The sequence below is a fragment of the Pinus tabuliformis genome, chromosome 8, assembly GCF_031772625.1.
Source record: "Pinus tabuliformis cultivar Carrire ecotype Pingquan chromosome 8, CPIR1, whole genome shotgun sequence".
Classification (NCBI taxonomy): domain Eukaryota; kingdom Viridiplantae; phylum Streptophyta; class Pinopsida; order Pinales; family Pinaceae; genus Pinus; species Pinus tabuliformis.
In genome coordinates, this window is record NC_142294.1 from 2,044,213,686 (window position 1) to 2,044,233,431 (window position 19,746).

Genomic DNA, 19,746 nt, shown 5'->3' on the forward strand with positions numbered 1-19,746 from the left:
TTGTCGGGTTGTTCCAGACTCCAGAGAGTGGGAAGGCCGTTCAAATTGCCACCCAGTGAATGGATTTGACAACATAGTGGAAGGCTTCTTGAGAGTCTATGGTGGTTTACCTTTGTCACTCAAAGTGTGTGGCACACTTCTTTATGGGAAATATGACATGTATGAATGGGAGTCATAGCTCCATAAGTTGTTCGAAGTTCCTAATAACTACATCAAGCTCAAATGCTAAATAAGTTATGGTGCACTAGGAAAGAATGAAAAAATGATGTTAGTTGTGCCCAAGATGATTTTATGGACATTTGTTGGTTTTTCAGCAGTTGGGAGTGGGAAACAATTTATTTTATTGTGGGAAAAGTACAACTCCATTCCCCGGAGGTTAGCAGACATTCATCTCCTGACTAGGGACTGCGGGGGCTTTATTAGTAGAGCAATACCACAACACGTGGGTTCATATTGAAGGATATTTATTGAGGAAAAAACGAAATAATATATTGGGGGATATATAGTGGGGTAAAGGGTTTTTATATTAGCAGGTATAAAAAATGGAGTTCAAAGTTAATTAAAAATTATAAAGGGGTATAAAAAATGTTAATGAAAAATGGATACCTACAATATCTAGTGAAAGTAGGGGTTTTTTAAATTGGGAAGGTGTATTGGGTGTGTATTGGTAGGGAGTTCAATAATGTGACTTTAAGGGGTATTTTCGAATATGTATTCAAATTAGGGGTATTTTTTAGTATGCCACGAACGCACGTGATATGCCACAAGTTCATTGAGTGAAGCCCCCGTGCTAGGGACACTGATAGAGTAAGGGTGTGTTATACGCCCGTAGGGATCAATCATAAGGTTTGTAAAGGCCTCTAAATCACAACCACAGAAGACTTGTGTGCGGTTCTTGAACAAAAAATGGTATGCCGTGCCTTTCACTATTTCAGAATCAAGTTTCAACTGATATTAATATATTCTTTGGATAATATAGGCATCTCTAATTTTGAAACTGAATTTAGACCTGTTTTCCATTCTTGAACAAGAACAAGTATGCCTTGCTTTTCACTTTTTTGGAATCAAGTTTCAATAGTTATTTTGATAAACTGATTCCGAATTTAGACTTGTTTTCCATTCTTGAACAAGAACAGGTATGCCTTGCTTTTCACTTTTTTGCAATCAAGTTTCAATAGTTATGATTCGGAATTGTATAATTTGCATTGGACTTATCATCCCTTCATAATGTTGTATAAGCATAACTTACACAATTCAATTCATTCTCATCTTAAGCCTTAGTTGTAATTTTTCCATTGAAATCTTGTTCATGGTTGGGCCCTACTCAGCAAGCCACTACTAAAGTGGTGGTGAAATTCATAAATATGTGTGGTGAAATTCATAAATAAACACATATTGACAAAGTTTGGGACTTTGGTGAACCCTATTACCCGGTTGTTGTAGTCAATCTCTTTCCTATTGTAATCAATCTCTTTCCTACTAGTCAAAAAGAAAAGTACAACCAATTTACTCACAACTTGTATTTTACCTTCAATGAATCAACCATGTCGGTGAGACCTGGTCAGCTAAGAGAGGAATAAAGTGGGAATAACCACCCAACGAATTGAACATATCGGGAATAGCCCCCCCTGAAGATAACATATTGTGTAGACCAGGTGAGCGAAGAAGCGAATAAGAGAGAACTACTCCTAGTGGGAATGCTTTCTCTACTGTTGGTAGGTAGTACATGGCGGATTTATTCTTTTGATAATATAAGTCAAAAAAATATCCTCTGATGGGCAGGGGCACACGTCAAAAATTTAACCCTTGCCCGCAACCTCGTAGCCAATACCGCAACACCACTGAAATGTTGCGGGAAGAAAATTACATCATATGGCTATGATGTACAATCCCAATACATCTCTGTCATGAAAGTTACTCGACAGATAGATGCACCGAGACCCTCCAAAGAGCCGGCGCTTAATGGTTAAATTTGGTTTAACGGCAGTAACCAAATCCCCCAGATTATTCGCGGGTTATCATAATCTACCCTCAAAATCCTCAACTTCACAATCATCCACAATTCTCTCTGTTTGTCATAAAACTGGGGCGATTTGCTCTTGATTTCACAGGCTGGCTGAGGCTTCGAGTCGACTGATCCAGCAATTCTGTGAGTTGGATTTTTGAGGTTTCTATAATTAGATTTTTGAGAGTATATAAAAGGGTCTCCATGGGTTGGGGAAGGATTTCAAAGGAAGGCGGGACATAATAAATCGTGTTCTCGCCCGGGCCAAGATTCGGGTAGACTGAATCCTAGATCCACCGGAGACTCGGGCCTCAGGAGTTCGAGACAGTGTCCAAGCAGAACCGTTGCGAAAGAGATTGCTGTTCCAGAGGCCATGGTGAGGATCACGTATTTCAAGAATGGATGGATCCCAGTTGGGGTGAGAAGCAAACGGGGAATCGAAAAGAAAATTAGCGGCGGATCCGTTGATAAAAAGAATGGCAACAAGGATAGGGAATTGAGGAGAAAAGATGGAGGAATATTGGGTCATACTGTGAGTGCACCAACCATTAACCCTATGAGACCTCATGTTCACCCACCCGAGGTCTCGGCTTCGGTTTCAATGAATGTTGTGAAGCCCAAAAGCATTGATCATGAGCGCAAGCAGCAACAGCATCATAACCCTAAACCTAAAAAATCCGTCAGAACGGTTCATGTCTCCGTCGATAATCGGCCCTCCAGAACTGCGACAACGGTACAGAGATCGGATAACTTGTACGAAAGACCGAGGCCCGCCATTGCTAACGACGCCAATATGTGTGCATTAACTGTTGTGATCATCGCGCTGTTCTGTTTGGTTTTTCATGGCTGGCTCTGTGCAATTTTCTTCACATCTGTCTGGTGGTATTTGCTTCGAATATTGTCAGAACAATTGGAAGAGATGAAAGAGATGAATGGAAACACAGAGAATAATAATAACATGATGGTCGATCTTCAATCCAGTGAATACGGGATGAAGGTGATCATGGATGGATTGGTACAGAGGAAGCATAATTTTTAAGATTAGGTCAGCGATGCTTCGGAGTTACATTCAGATCTCGCATCAGGTACAGTAATGAAACATTAATAAACAGTAGATCCTTGAGCAGAGTAGCAGCCAAATCGTCTTGTATTGTGTGGATCTGAAGGTCCATTTACGTTCGCAAGACAGATCACGGATTTATTGTTGCACAATTGATTGCAGAGCCCCTAACCATGGCAGTCGGTGAATTCTCCACAAGCAAGCATAATTCTTCATAAAAGAATAAAGCTTCCCCGAGAAATATTACACCACATTTATTTAAATCTATGTAACTTAATCAATTTGTGAATCCTTTGAATTATAAATGCTTTTTTTTGTATGTAGGTTCCAAAAATAAAATCGATGGCCTCCGACCACTACCTCCGTGCATCTTTTTTAGAAGCCTATGGTGTCATTATTATCCTTGTGGTATATAGTTACCAAATACGTCCGAATCGGTGGAAAAAATACGGAAATTCGTGAGTTCGATTAGTATTTCGAATAGTTCGATAAAAATTCGATCCGGTTCATATTCACTTCACCCTGTGAGAGTGGAGTGTGCATTCCTAATCAGACTCATCTTATTATTTCTTGACTATTGTTTTTGCATATTATTATTACTTACTATTAATCTTTGCATAATGTGAGAACGTGCATTTCTAATCAGACTATTCTTATTGTTTTTGCATATTATTATTACTTACTATTGAATCTTTGCATAATGTGAGAGCCTGCTTTCCTAATCAGACTATTCCTATTGTATCTTGGAGTATTTTTTTCAGATTAGTATTACTTACTATTACTTGCTGGTTACATAAAATGCAAGTCTATTTCTAATTAGATAAAGAAAAAAATCTCAAGTGTTTCCAATGGTAAATGTAATTATTTTTGAACTGAAAATAGATGTTAATGGAGGCAAGAGAGCAGTAAAATAGAAACTAATGTAAAATGGAAACTGATAGAGCAGTAAAATAGAAACTAATGTAAAATGGAAACTGATACCAATAAAGGCAGGATAGCAGATAAAATGGAAACTAATGGCGACAGAAATTTATCAAGATTTTAAAATTTAGACAAAATATATGTCAATGGAAACAAGATAAGAGGTAAAATGGAAACTAATGGCAACCTGAAATTTTCAGATTTCAAAATTTTAATGTTTCTTTTAATGGTTTAAAAAGCTGAGATAAGTAGGAAAGAAAATTTTGAAGTTGACTAAAAACTAATTGATTTTTTTATATATATTTATGTTAAGAATTGATTTTTCAATATATATTTTTGTTAAAAAGAATTTAAAAAAAAATAAGTTTTAAATATTTAATTTTTAAATGTCTTAACTATAAAAAGGATTTTAAAATAAAATCAGAAACTAAATACGGATATATTTTTTAGTTTTGTATATTATATTGATTAAATTTATTTAAATTTCAAACTAAATGAGAAGAAAACCAAAAGAAAAGTATTTAAGTTATATCTATATCTATATATATATATATATATATATATATATATATATATATATATATATATAGATATCTAAAAGATGTATAGTGCCGAATTTTCTCGGAATTGAATTTTTTTCTTCCAAATTTTTATCGTATCGTATCGAATTCAAATCCGAATTCGAATTCGAACTTGGTAACTATGGCTAGATCTATCTCGCGAGCAAAAAGTCTCCGATATTCAACTTTAGGTTAGTGTCATCGCTCCCATGGTGCTTATTTTTCCCGCTTATTTATTATTAAAAAATATTGAGCTTAGTGTAATTGGTGTTTTAGTTTTTCCTTAGTTAATTTTATCAATATATAGTAAATATTTTCTGGTATATTAAATTTTCAATATGTAGTAAATACTTTCCAGTGTATTGAATTTGAATAGTATAATTTATAAAATTGGAATGTTCACTAAAATTTAAAAATATCAAAATTTATTTATATTGCTAAATAAATAAATATTTATTTATTTATATGTATTTTAAATTATAAAAATTTTATAAATTTCCATCAAAATTATTTACACATAATGAAAGATTATGATTTACAAATGATTTTTTATTAATTCTAAATTAATATTATAAATAAATATATTTAAATGTATTTTATTTGTAAAGTATATATTATTAATAAAGTTGATCATTAATATGTTTTATTTTTTTAATGATAAATTAGATTATTTGCTAGTTTGATTGAGATTTGGTTATGAGAGCCGATCATTATAGCATTATTTTATTCTTCTCCAACATTTTGAAGAACTCTTTGTATAGCAATTTTTTATTCTTTTCCAACATCTTGAAGAACTCTCTGCAGCTCACAGGTGAGACATGTTGCATATGGAGGCTACCAAACAACGTTGTCATATTCTCCTTAATAAAATAAAACAATAATGCACATAATTTATACAATTACATTCAGGTAGGGAGATCTAACAAACTCCTAGGAAATAAGATCTATGACCTAAATAAAAACACAATCTAAACTATTTTCTCCATTATGTCCAAGTTTCCCCCTTAATGGAGAAAAGATTTATTTCAACACCTAGTATATCCCTAAACAACTCAAATTTCATCTTCCCAAGGGGCTTAGTAAAAATGTCAACAACATTTTCAAAAGTATTGCAATAAGTTAGAGTAATACCTTTGGACTGTATACTCTCTCTAACAAAATGAAACTAAGCATCAATATGCTTTGTTCCTGCATGATAAATTGGAATATCTGCCAACTTGATTGAGCTCTACTTTTCACATCTAATCACTGTAGTCTTCTTTTATTCTTTTCCAACCTGAAGAACTTTGTGCAACCAAACGACTTCACAAGTTGTTGCACACAAAGCTGTATACTTTTGCTTAGTGGATTGTTAGGTATGTGTTATGTTCTTTCCCCAACTAGTCCCATGTGTTGCACATTACAACGAGCGTAGCAGGGAGCAAAAGCCCCCCTTGTCGGGGTGTTTGCAGTATTGCCATCCTCCACGGGGTCAGGGGTAGCACCCCGATATATATATATATATATATATATATATATATATATATATATATATATATATATATATATATATATATATATATATTTTTTTTTTTTTTTTATGTTGACGCTATAATAGTGGGGTTGACCCAAAGATGGTGGGAGTATCTACTCATGGTTTTGTACAAGGGGTTTACACATGATTTTTGGCATGATGGTTTTATGGCCATGGTATTTTGAAGATTTCAGTCAAGGAAACTACAGTTATATTCTAATCTAGGATTAGTGGATTGGGGTTTATGAATGTTTTGACATGTGTATATATGTATTGTAACATTGAAAGGAATATAATGAAAATCAATATGGTAGTCCCATTGTTAGGCCCCTATACTACTAGTGTAACCCCTTATTGTTATTAGTACAACCCCCTTATTATATCGTTGTGTCCATGTAGTCCCCAATTGTTATTATTGTGCCCTTACGTTATTATTGTTATGTCGGCTCTGATTATATTATGACCCCTTAGACTCCTATATATAGAAAGGAGGTCTTGTCATTTGTATCATCAAAGAATTATTCATTTGTGTAATGTAAAGGAGGTTTCCCCCTCGAAGAAGCTTATTTCTAAGGTGTTTATCTCTCTTTTCCATCTTTGTGTGAACTAGTTTCATAACATTTGGTATCAGAGCTTTGGATTCTAGGGTTCGCTGCTCCAAACAAGTCACTGTGGTATTTTCACTATAACTTGTTTTCTTCGATGTTTCAGAAGCTAAAACAAAAACCCATTTGAGAAGAAATCTTACTGAATGGCGCATCCAAATTTCAAATATTGTCTCACTATATTTTTGGAGATATGATATGATGAAGTTAGGGTTTTTGCAAGCTCTAGAATTTCATCTAAAACAGGTCATCGTGGTATTTTCACTATAACCTTTTGTCTACAAAGCTTTAGAAGCTAAAGGAAAAGCCCATTTGAGAAGAAATCGGTCTGAATATTGGGTCAAAATTTCAGATCTTGTCTCGCTATATTTTCGAATATATGATTTGAGGCAGTTAGGGTTTTTGCAAACCCCCAAATTACATCCTAAACAGGTGACTTTGGGAAAATCGTCATAAATTTCTCTCTAAGCAACAAATTGAAATGTCCTAAGTAGTTGCAAAAAGAGGATGGACTGTAGTTTTTTGTGCATAGTTTTTAGATCCGATGGTCAAAATAGTGACATGTGGCATGTCATACAAGTTCACTCTACTGAAACATTATATAATTAGGTCATCTTAGGAGATTGGGCATAACTCTTTCTTGGAGAATCAAATTTTGATCAGACTTGCGGGGTTAGAAAGAGGACTCAGAGGGATACTGCAAGAGACAATTTCAGAACCTTGAGATCTGAAAGTACAAAGGACCGATCTCTTGAAATCAAGAAAAGACGATATGCGAAAGTTTGATGGAAAGGATCCAGTAAATTGGATACTATAGATGGAGCAATATTTTGATCTACATGGTGTACCACTACTACAAAAGGTATGTATTACATCTTCATATTTAGAACCAGATCAATTTTTATGGTATAAATGGATTTGTTCTCGTAGACAACTTGTTACATGGCTAATTTTCATGGAGGAGATTATAACACATTATGAGGATACAAAGAGCAACACCTTCTTTAGAGCAACACCACAACAATTGCAAGAAAAAAGAGAAAAAGGGCTTTGTTACAAAGTGGAAAACAAAATTATGGAAACAAGGAAGTTTACCCCTCACAACTATAAATATGGAAGCGTTGTTTCTCCTAGCCTTCCACAACCTACAAGGGGTACACCACAACAATTGGAAGAAAAAAGAGAAAAAGGGCTTTGTTACAATTGTGATAAAAAATACATTAAAGGTCATAAGTGTGTTGAGAGGAAATTATTTTACATTGGTTGTGGAGAGGAGGAAGAAAAGGATCAAGAAACGTCAAAAGAAGAGTATATACACCAGGAACCAACCCCAGAGAAAGAAGAAATGAATCTGACCATATCTTGTAAAGCATTGGCAAGAATTACCACTCCTCAAACTCTCAAGATAGGACATATCAAGAAGAAAAAGGTTCAATAAGTGAAAGAACACATTGAGAAAGAAGAAATGAATCCAACCATATCTTGTAATGCATTGGCTGGAATTACCACTCCTCAAACTATCAATATAGAAGGACATATCAAGAAGAAAAATGTTCAAGAAGTGAAAGATCACATCGAGCATCAAGAAATAAATCTAACCATATCTTGTAAAGGATTGGAAGAAATTACCACTCCTCAAATTCTCAAGATAGAAGGACATATCAAGAAGAAAAAGGTTCAAGCAGTGAAAGATCACATTGAGCATCAACAACAAGTTCTCCAACTTTTAAAGGATAACGCCACTTTGGTGTAGAATCAAATGAAACAACAGGTAGATCAACATCGCAGTGATTTTTTTTTCGATGTAGGTGATTGGGTATTTTTACGGCTACATCTCAAGCAAGCTATTTATGAGAAGGAAATGTCAGCAATACTACATGCACTTAAGAAATGGCAACCTTACCTAATGGGAAGACACTTCAAGGTAAAAATGGATCATGGTAGTCTTAAATACCTTTTAGAACAAATATTATCTTTAGAAGAATAGAAAAAATGGGTAACAAATATGTTGGGTTGTGTCTTTGACATTATCTACAGAAAGGGAAAGAAATTTTTTGTTGCAGATGCACTCTCAAGAAAGGATGAAGATGGGGAAGCATTGTTTTGTGCTATTTCTAGTATCCAACCAGACTGGATAAACAAAGCAAGGGATGAATGGAAGAAGGACAAAGAAGTGTGGCCACTCATTCAAAAGTTTCAGGATGTCCCAATTCACACAATATTTCCAGAACTTGAAGAGGAAGGAAAAATCATATTGGAACCTAGAGCAATCATAGAAATAAGAACCGGACAGCTACGAAATCAATCAATTTCAGAGTATCTCATCAAGTGGGAGAATTTCTCGCTGAATATTCCACATGGGAGGACAAAAATTTTATGCAGAAGCATCAAGAATTACTCAAGTGTTGAGGACAACACTTTTTGAAGGAGAGGGGCATGTTAGGCCCCTATACTACTAGTGTAACCTCTTATTGTTATTAGTACAACCCCCTTATGATATTGTTTTGCCCATGTAGTCCGCATATTGTTATTATTGTGCCCCATTGAAGCCCACTATTGTTATTATTATTCCCTTACATTATTATTGTTATATCAGCTCTGATTATATTATGACCCCTTAGACTCCTATATATGGAAAGGAGGTCTTGTCATTTGTATCATCGAAGAATTTTTCACTTGTGTAATGTAAAGGAGGTTTCCCCCTCGAAGAGGCTTATTTCTAAGGCATTCATCTCTCTTTTCTCTCTTTTTGTGAGCTGATTTCAAAACACCTATTTTTGGGATGCATGGGAGAATCTCTGTGAATATTTGTTTTATGTTCTTGCCATTGTATATTTTTCTATTTTAAGAATTCATTTGTAGGTAATTTTCTACACAGGGTTAAAACCTACATGGATGACAAAGATATAGTAGGCTACTTCTTACTACTCCATGAAACAATCCTAGATCCAATGCTAAAAGCATAACATGTAGTAGATCTCCTATCATCTCGATTACCAATTGAATCTGAATCTAAGTAATCTGTCATCTCAACATCAAGTGAATCGATATACTTAATGCCAAAATTAATTGTTAAGATACCTTAGTACACCTTTCACTTCTTTCCAGTGGCTTTCTAGAGGTCTCGCCATAAACTAACTTCACACACTAAGAGAGTATGTTATGTTAGGTCTGGTTGTAGTAAGATATTTCAAGCTTTCCACCAGTTCTCTATACATTGTACCATCTACCTCCTTTGAGCCATGACCAATGTGAAGTTTCACATTCCCTTGCATTGGAAGAAAAACATATTTACACTGATCCATTTTGATCTTCTGAAGCATTTCTCTGACATACTTACCCTGAGAAATAAAAGTTTGACCAACATCTCTGAAAACTTCAAGACCTAGGCGGTAATATAACTCACCAAGATCTCTAATCTCAAACACTTGTGACATTTTCACCCTAATTATGTCAATTAGATTATCAAATTTTCTTGTAATAATTAAGAAAATATAGCATGTAGATCTCCTCGGCAATTCGTTGTCTTCATATTTATTCTCTAGAGCTCCTTCTTCACCTTTGGGTGAATTATGACTACTGGTAGTATCCATATCACTAGATTCTTCCTCGGGCTTCTGTTGCTCTTTGTCTTTGGCTTCTTCTGTAGCATCTTCAAGTTTAGAAAGTATATGCCACCTTTCATAGTTGTTGTTCTCGTTTCCTTCATTTGCCTACTCAAGGAAAATTATATCTCTAGTTGCAAATACTTTGTGAGTAGAGGGATCAAACATTTTATAAGATTTAAATTTTGAAGAGTAGCCTACAAAAATACATTTTATGGCTTTGGCATCAAGTTTATTTCTATTCTCCTTCAGAGTATGTGCAAAATCCTTACACCCAAATACCCACAAACGATGAACAATTGGTTTAAGACTATATAAGGCTTCGAATGGGGTTTTTAGATCAAGATAGCTTATTGGAATTCTATTCTTGAAACAAACAATAGTGCTTATGGCCTCAACCAAAAAATAATTTGAGTGATTCTTACCTTTAATCGTACTCTGTGCACACTCCACCAACATTCTGTTTTTACTCTTTGTAGCACCATTCTCCTGTGGAGTGTAGGATACTGTAAATTGTTGCACTATTCCATAATCTTTCCAGTAGTTTATGAAGTTCCCTAACCTCTACTCTCCCCCTTCATCTAAAAGAATAATTTTAATAAACTTCCCTGTATGTTTCTATACTATGTTTTTGAATTCCTCTAGATACTAAAAAAAATCACTCTTTCTCCTAATGAAGTAAACCAAAGTATACCTTGTAAAATCATCAATAAAAAAAAATAATAATAATATCCTCATAGGGATCTCATTTGGATTGGTCCACAAATATCAGAATGCACAAGTTCCAAAACATTTTTTTCTTCTATTAAAGATAGCGGGGAATGTATTTCCATGTAGTTTTCCTAATGCACATCCCTCACAAGGAACATACTCATTCTTTAACATAGGGAGTCCTTCAACCATTCTATGTTTTTGCAAAAAAAACAAATCATTATAATTAATATGGTCATACTTCATGTGCCAAATATTTTTTGTTGACATAGCTATAGAAGTCATTGCTTGATGATTCTTGTTGGTGACATCAAGATTGTACAAGCCTCCAAATCTGACTCCTGAAGCAATTAGTTTGTAGTGATCCAATAAATCCTTTACTATGTAGTGTGTTTTAAAAAATTCAAAATTCAAATTATAATCTGTGATTGTGGACACAAAGATCAGATTTTTCTTGATCCCGGGCACAGACATAACATTGTGAATGGCCTTACACTTCCATTTGGAAATTTTATTGGAATGTATCCACATCCCTTGATCTAATGTGCATGATCATCCTCCAGATATATTTTGACACCATTGCTTGTTTTGTTTAAATTTTGTTAAAATTGGCAACTCGGGCCAAATTCCACTATAGGATAGCTCATATGATGGATATGATTATTACATTGGATTCCTATTTTAGAGAGTTCCAATTTTGATATAAATATCATCTCATTATGATAGGAAGAAGTGTAATTTTGAATCTACTCTCTCTCATGCACAATTGTGAAGGTTGACCTTAGTCAAATGTAGGCTCATGAAGCCCAATAGATGTGTCTCTACACCCTCAACAAAGTGTATAAATATGAGTGGCCTCTCTCCTCATTTCTACATCACTCATATCATCACATATCTCTCCATCTCTCCCCTCTTGATTGGTTCGTATAACTTAGAGGAAACTTGTTTCTACTTCGCATGTGTGGTAGGAGGCCAAATTTTTGGATTTGTCTACTGGCCAAATTTTCGGAAAACATACTAGCGTTGACCAGTGCTCTTTTGACCAGTGTTGAATTTGTTTTTGAGGGGGAAAAATAATGTTTTGGAGGCCCACATTTATTGCCACAAATATCTAGGAGTTTGGGGCAATTTGACGAAGGTTGACTTCAACATTTGACCACCGAAATTACGACAGTGATTTCTCTCTCCTTGGGCAAGGACTTGCAACTAGTCCTAATGTCGAATAAATCTTACTTCAAATATGAGGACAAGCTTAAGGACAAATCCAACTATCATGCTTGGAAGATGTCTCTAGATTTCACTTTGGAAGAAAATGATGCCATGGACTATGTCAAAGGAAGAGTAGTGGAAAATCCTTCAAATGCATTCGTAGCTACACTAACAAAGTGCAAGAAAGGTGAGGTTAAAGCTAAGAAAATTATTGTTGATTGTATTTACAAGCCTTTGGTTGCCTATATTTATGATTTGGAAACATCTAAGGAGATGTATGACAAGTTAGTTGGGATTTTCAATGTAAATAATGCAAATCAAGTTCTCTTTCTCAAGAACAATTTGAAATACATCAAGATGGATAGAGGAGAATCCATTCAATCCTACTTCATGAGGATTACCGAAATCAAGAATGATCTCATATCTATTGGAGAATTCGTTGGTGACAGGGAGCTCACCCTTATTACACTTGGGGGCCTTACAAGAGAATGGGATGTGTTCAACTCTACCATGCTCAACAATGATATGATTCTGGGATTTGATGAATTATTGGCTAGAATCACTAAGGAAGAAATAAGGATGATGGAAAGAGACAAGCCCTCAAATGGAAACAATCCTACTTGCTTCTCCATTCATACTAAGAGGATGAAAAATTCTGGTCCAAGAAGATAAGGTCAAGGGTTCAAGTCGAGATTCAAAGAAGGAAGAAACAGAAGATGCTTCAATTGTAACAGGTTTGGCCACTTCCCTGGAGAGTGTCCTCACAATAAAGATACTCCAAGAGATGATGACAACAATAACAATAACTACAAGGAAAATGGAAATCAAAGAAACAACATGTTCAACAACAAAGAAAAGTGGAATTCTCTCGCTACTCGAAATGGAAATGGTAGTCCTCCCAAGAAGTAGAGAAACTCCAGGTATGAAGAAGTGAATGTCGTAAAGCAAAAGTAATTTTATCTTATTTTTGTTCTCACCACCACCTCTCCTCCAGATACATTGGACCATTGGTTGACTAAAAGTGGTTCCTCAAGGCACTTCACTAGGTACAAAGAGGCTCTCTCAAACTTCATTGAAAATAAGACGATATGGAGATTATACTTGGGGATAATTCCACCTATCTCGTGAAAGGAATTGGGACTTTTACTCTTCACTTAAATCAAGGTTAAACCCTTCATTTACAGGAAGTTCTATATGTATATGATATGGAAAATAATGTAATCTCTATTTCTGTGATGGAAGATAAAGGTTTCAAGGTGACATTCGTTGATGGGAAGGTTCGCGTTTGGAAGAGGAAACTGAAAGATTCATTTAAATTTGGATTTAGGGTTGAAGATATCTATTAGATTGGAGGAATTCCACTGGGAGAAATGACTTGTGATACTTCTCTTCAATCTGAATTATGGCACCAAATATTTGCTCACCTTCATTACAAAGCCTTACTTGATGTAAGGAACATGATCACAGGTATGCCCGAATTCAACATAGATCATCAAGGAGTTTTTCAAGGTTATGCAACCGGTAAACATACAAGGGGACCATTCCTCTCAAGTGAAACTCAAACCATCAATATAATTCAATGGGTCCATTATGATCTATCAGGTATGTTGCCCGTGACATCTTTGAGTGGATATTTGTACTATGTTTTTTTTTGGATGAAGTCTCTCTCAAAACATGGATCTATTTATTAAAGAAGAAGGATAAATTTTTCAAATGGTTCCTCTCTTTAAAAACCTTGGTCGAGAATCAAACAGGGAAGTAGATCAAAATATTGAGAACCGATAATGGGACCAAATATGAGTCAAATGAATCCAAAGACTATTGTAGAGAAGCTCGTATTAAGAGGGAGACCATTATTTCATATACTCCTGAACAAAATGGTGTTGTTAAAAGGAATAATTGTATCGTTACACAATATTTTGTCACACATCTTGTTCACTTCCTCTTCCATGTCCCAAAGTGCTAAAATATTGACAACTATGCAACATATCCATCATGATATACAAACCAAAACCTCCCTATAGAACGAAAGGAAAGCTGTCTTGAGTCAATTCTGAAGAAGGTTAACTAAAACCCAAATTTTTAGGGCCAACTTGTTTTGCTCCACTACCTTCCTGTGCTGATGGCAGGTTGCTCTACTTTACCCTGGCGATGCTAGTGCGTATTTTGATATGAAAACCCTGACTGAACCTCCTTGGGTAGGTTTTCCCATTTGAGGAGAAGCCTCATGCCCAAGAAACTTCGAGAACAACGAGTTGGATATTGGTTTTTGTTGATATGGCCGAGCTCTCCCATTTGGACTTCTTGATCTTGTCATTATGTTCTTTCCCCTTGAGATGTGGAAATTTCTCCCTCTTTTGTGGATCCCTAACTCCCTCTCCCTTCCTATAAAACAACTCCCTTCCATCCCCAAATGGTTGGCCATTGATTGTGTGCGTTCCTATATTGATATTATGCCCAAATGCCGCTCATTCTAACTTGGAGAAGGAATGTTGGAAGAGTATTTGCTTGGTCTTGGACATATAATAAAAGGAGGTCTCTAACATCAAGGCATAGGTTGTATACTTCCATTTTCAACTTATTCATATATACATCGGATGTTCACTTTCCAAAATTGTGTAAATGTTTACGCTTTTAGCTTAATACTCCTTGATCTTTTAAGTAGTTTATGTTTGATGTATGCCATATATGCTCTTTTACCTTGTATTTCTCTTTGATCTTTCTTGCATGTACTCGAACATGAAGAACAAGTATGAAGGGAGCATGAAAGAAAAAGATTCAAAGTCATCTGCAAAGGATTGAGTGATTACCATCAAAGCGAGGTAGGTTTCTCCTTCTCTCTTGATTCATTAAATATAAGCTAGGAAAGTGTATGTTATTTTATTTAGCTTGTTTCTAGACCCACTCATTGGGCTTGAGGGATCACCTCTCTCCGTAGAGGGGTTTACCTTCACAACAAAATGGTGACTCAGCTGGGGAAGCTATAGCCTCTTAAATCTATTTTCTCATCTGATCTCTTGATCAGTTTGACCAACCATCAAGTTCTCAGTTAGTTTGAGTTTGTATAGGTCTACACAACCACTCTTTTCCACCTTAGAGTGTTAAGTCTGGAGTGTTTGTGGATTTTTTTCTTCTTTTTTTTTTTCTATATTTTTTGCCTTATTATTCGCCCACTATTTTTTTTCTTTGACAGTCGCACTACCAACGTGTTTTTCTTTGAAATAGTCATGTTGATCCCCTGCTTAGCGCCAGTTTGGCCATTATAGTTGTGATGATCTCAGAGATTAGAAAAAATTTAGCGTTTCTCTATCAAAATTCAGTGTGTCTGAACCCTTGAGCTATTTTATTTGTCCTATGTGATTGGATTTATTGATGTTTTGTCTGATTATCTAATTTTATTAGCGAATTCTTTTCTTTTTGAAATTTCATGTACTTGAGTGAAATTGGATTGATTTTAGGGTTTATAAGTCATTTGATTTTCACTTTCCACTTGTAAGTGTCACTGAGTTGGTGGTTGGTTAGATCTGGTGATCTATTAAAATCATTAAAAACATTGGTTTGCATTAGTTTCATTTTATATTTTACAAAGTTGCTTTTCAATTGTGTTAGGTCATTTTGCATTTGAGATTCATCTTTGTTATTCATCAAGCATAGATTACATTGCTCGGTTTAGAAATTGAAAAGAGTGCATTTGTTTATCTATTCAAAAGAGAAAAGTGAAAGACATTTTCATTGAGTGCTTTTGGATTTGATTTGGTGTTTCTTTGATTGGTGCATCGTTTGCATTAGGAGCATTTGAATCAAAAATCTCATTTTTTTCTTTAGTTGAAGCTTAATTGCATTAGAGCATCTGAAATCAAAGAGAACATTATTTAGATAAAGTGCATTGTAGTAAAGTAAAAATCATTTTTCCATTGATAGATTTCATATTGGATAGTGAAAGTGAAGTTTATTTTTTGCTTTTGCATATTGAATTTGGAAAAGAAAGTTAGTGGAGGCATGTTCTTTGATGGATTCTCTTGTTTACTACGTTTATTGGTTGAGCTCGCTTCCCTTCTATTATATCATTAATCAAAGTGAAAAGTTTCCTTTTCTCATATAGTTTCATTTTATGACTTAGGTGAAATCATTTTAGAAACAAATTGAAACATAATTCAAAGAACAAAATTAAAATTTACTGAATTAACCTAAGGAGAATTTGGAGCTTAACACAAACATTTAGAGGTCTAGGCTATAGATGTGTTCCGACATATATAAACCTAACAGAAGAAATTAGCTACCTGCATTGTATCTTGGGGGTGAAATTCTGTTCTAGCACGTAAGTATATAGAGGTTCTCCAGTACTCTTAGGTATATCGAAGGCACTCTAGTATGGTAAGTATATGGGAGTGATCTCATCGAATGGTTATGCATTAGACAACACTAACGTAGGATTTTTCTCCTCGTACCATCGCGTATATATTGGGATACCCCACTAGGTTGAGATCCTTTAGCCACAGGTAATCGAGTCAGTTGCCTTGTAGACATGATACACCGAACACAACATTCAGGGAGATCGATCGTCGTACATTAATTGCATGGTTTTGGCTAAGGTGTATATTGTTGTTCACGAATACTTGGTAAACCCTCTTGCCTAGTACACCCTTTTTTATTTATTTCTTATTTTAATTTTTAAAATTTAATTGCCTAGGATAACATGACTTACCTATGTAGTTATCCTTAGCCTCACATTTCCTGATTAATAGTAAATTTTAATTGTAAGCTCAAATCAGCCACCTCCTTTTGTTTTTCGAGAGAAGGTCATCATCACTAAACTGCTTGGTTCACCTTACATATCCCCTTCATCATCTAACATTGAAGGGTCATAACAAGGAGTCCATCCTATGATTTCACAGTCACTTGAGGCCCAATGTTTTGAACTTGGAATTGTCTTGAGTATTCAACCCCTTGCTTCTTGTCCTCCACCTAGAGACTCATCATCTTAGGAATCCGACCCTGAAACTCCTGATGCTCCACAGAGGTATTTATTATTCCCTTCGAATCCACTTTTTGATCAATTGGTCATATCTCCTCAACAGTCGTATAGTCCACGTGAAAATCCTAGTGTAACTTTGGAGCTTTCTCCACGATCATTGCGTATTCCCCCTCACCAATTGTTTCCACCCATGGCATTGGAAGGTGAGTTTCCAACCTCTCCTTGAGATCCTCCTCCAACCACACACACTCCTGGTGTTGGAAATGATTTTGAATATAAATTTCCACCTGAAGGCTTTCTGTATGTGGGAAGTGTGCCACCTCCACCACCGCCTGAAAGAAGCGAACCTTTGTTTCCACTGGGTTATAGTTAATTGGCTCAATTATTTTCAGGTACCCCAATTGTGTCTTCACTTTATCATAATCCTATTTGGTCATCAAGTTCCATTCCTACTTTTGATCCATTTGTTTCAAGTGTGGCCTCTAAAATTCCTGTACAAACTGTAGTTTCTTCAGTTCTAGCACAACCGATAGTTACAGTTGGGATGGTTAATGTCCTTATAGGCTCCTCAAGTCCTTCATTAAATGGAAAATATGTTCCACCACCTATCCCACTATATGGGGGGCAACAACCACATCCTCCATATGTACCTCCTGTTTTAGGAGGAACTTATGTGAGTGGACCTCAAACTCACGCTACTAGAGTTAGTCAAAATTTCAGTAGTGTACCTTATCCTAGTGGATCATAGATTCCATCTGGATGAGGCCAAATCCTGTATGAACAACCTCTTTTAGCTGAGATACCCTACCAACAACCGTACCTCTGTATGGCTCAAAACATCCTCAAAATCCACCTATTCATCAAAAGTAAGACCCAAATGGAGTTTGGTTCAAATCCATCATTTGGGACATCTGGTCAATTTCAAACTGGAACCTATCACTACCAACCTAGAACTCAACAAATTCCATAAGGAACTTTCCAACAACATCAGCCTTATGTAAAATAAGGGCCTTATGTGCAACAAGGTATTTATCAATAGATATTGCAGCAGCAAGGTCAGCCCTTACAACATAAAAATCAACGCTTGTACCAACAAGGCCAACCCTCACAACAACAAAGTCAACCCCTGCAACAACATAGTCAACATTTTACCACTAGGGTAAACAATTGCAACAGAAACCTTATACTCCATACTCTTCAAAAGATTTTTATTCACCTTATGGTTCTCAATGACTTGTGACAAGTTAGTATCCACCTTACCCTAGTTAAAACCCACCTTTTTATGGTCAAAATACCTCTTAGTGGGGGAAATTTTGAGCTCCTTATGGTTAAAATCCGCCACTTTGGGGGAAGAATCAATACTAGCAAGGTTGGAATCCACAACATGGGCCTTATAAAAGGCCCCCCATACCTTTTAATCCACAAATTCCATTTCTAAAAACGTTGGAAGTATCAGATGTGTCAAGGCTCGAAAATGACCTCTGGTTCCTACTAAGATTCCTGGCGATTGTTTTAAATTCGAAGGAAATTCTAGAAAATAACCCCAGACCCATGTTATGACTTACCATTTATGGTTTTCAACCAATTCTTGGGTTGATGACTCCATCCATCTACATCTTTTCCAGCGAAAATTCATAGGTGTTGTCGCAAAATGGATCAAGTTACCTCGAGGTGCCTACCAAGGCTTCAACTTTTTGGAAATGTCCTTCCTTACTCACTTCCATATATTAGTTCAATATGAAACTAGTACCCATCTCCTTACATCCTTGAAATAGAATACTACAACCGACATCTCCGATCATATTCATGAATGGAGATGTTGACGTCACCTTATCAATTTTGATATACCTGATGAGCTTTTAACTGAATTGTTTACCAAATAATTCATTTATAAAATTTCCAAGGACATAGCTATGGGTGTTTGTGTGACTGAAGATCAAGCCATTACCTGTGCCCAATATTTATATTTGGTATATTCCCAATCTGACACATTATATGATCTCTTGCATGATGATCTGAGACCATCTACATATCCTACATCGTCCAAACCTCCAGAGGCATTGCTCATCGATGGTATATTGGGTCAGCGACTCAAACTTCTAGTAAATATTCTTCTGCTTCCTTGAATAAGAAACCCGTTTCAAATATTACATCCAATTCTCCTTTGAATCCCTTTCAAAACCCTGGTTAAACCTTTGAGGTTAATGTCGTTCAGTCTACCACGACAGAAAAAAAACCTCAAAAAATAAAAATAAGGGTAAACAAAAACCCAAATTTGATACCTCGAAACAAGATCCTCTAAAACCATCTGTTGATGATGAATCTAAATGTAAGCCCAAATATCCTTACATAATTTGTGAGGAAGAGCACTATACCAAGGATTTTCCCCATCCTGCTAAAGTTAGTCATTTGTTAAAAGGAAACCAAGGGACACCGACTGTACTAAAGAACCTTTTCCATCACAGGAAACAAAATTGGTAGAACAACAGTAATCTTCTACATCTTCGGGTTCTCAGCTTTATACGAGTTGGATGAAACCTATTTATGTTGCCACATAGTAAAAATACTATCTGGCTCCACCC

General features: G+C 35.6%; 1 pseudogene; it reads left to right on the forward strand.

The window, feature by feature from the left end:
• Nucleotides 1-2,378: 2,378 nt before the first annotated feature.
• The window catches only part of LOC149244663 (putative GTP diphosphokinase RSH1, chloroplastic), a 108,101-nt pseudogene continuing 90,733 nt past the window's right edge, over nucleotides 2,379-19,746 (forward strand).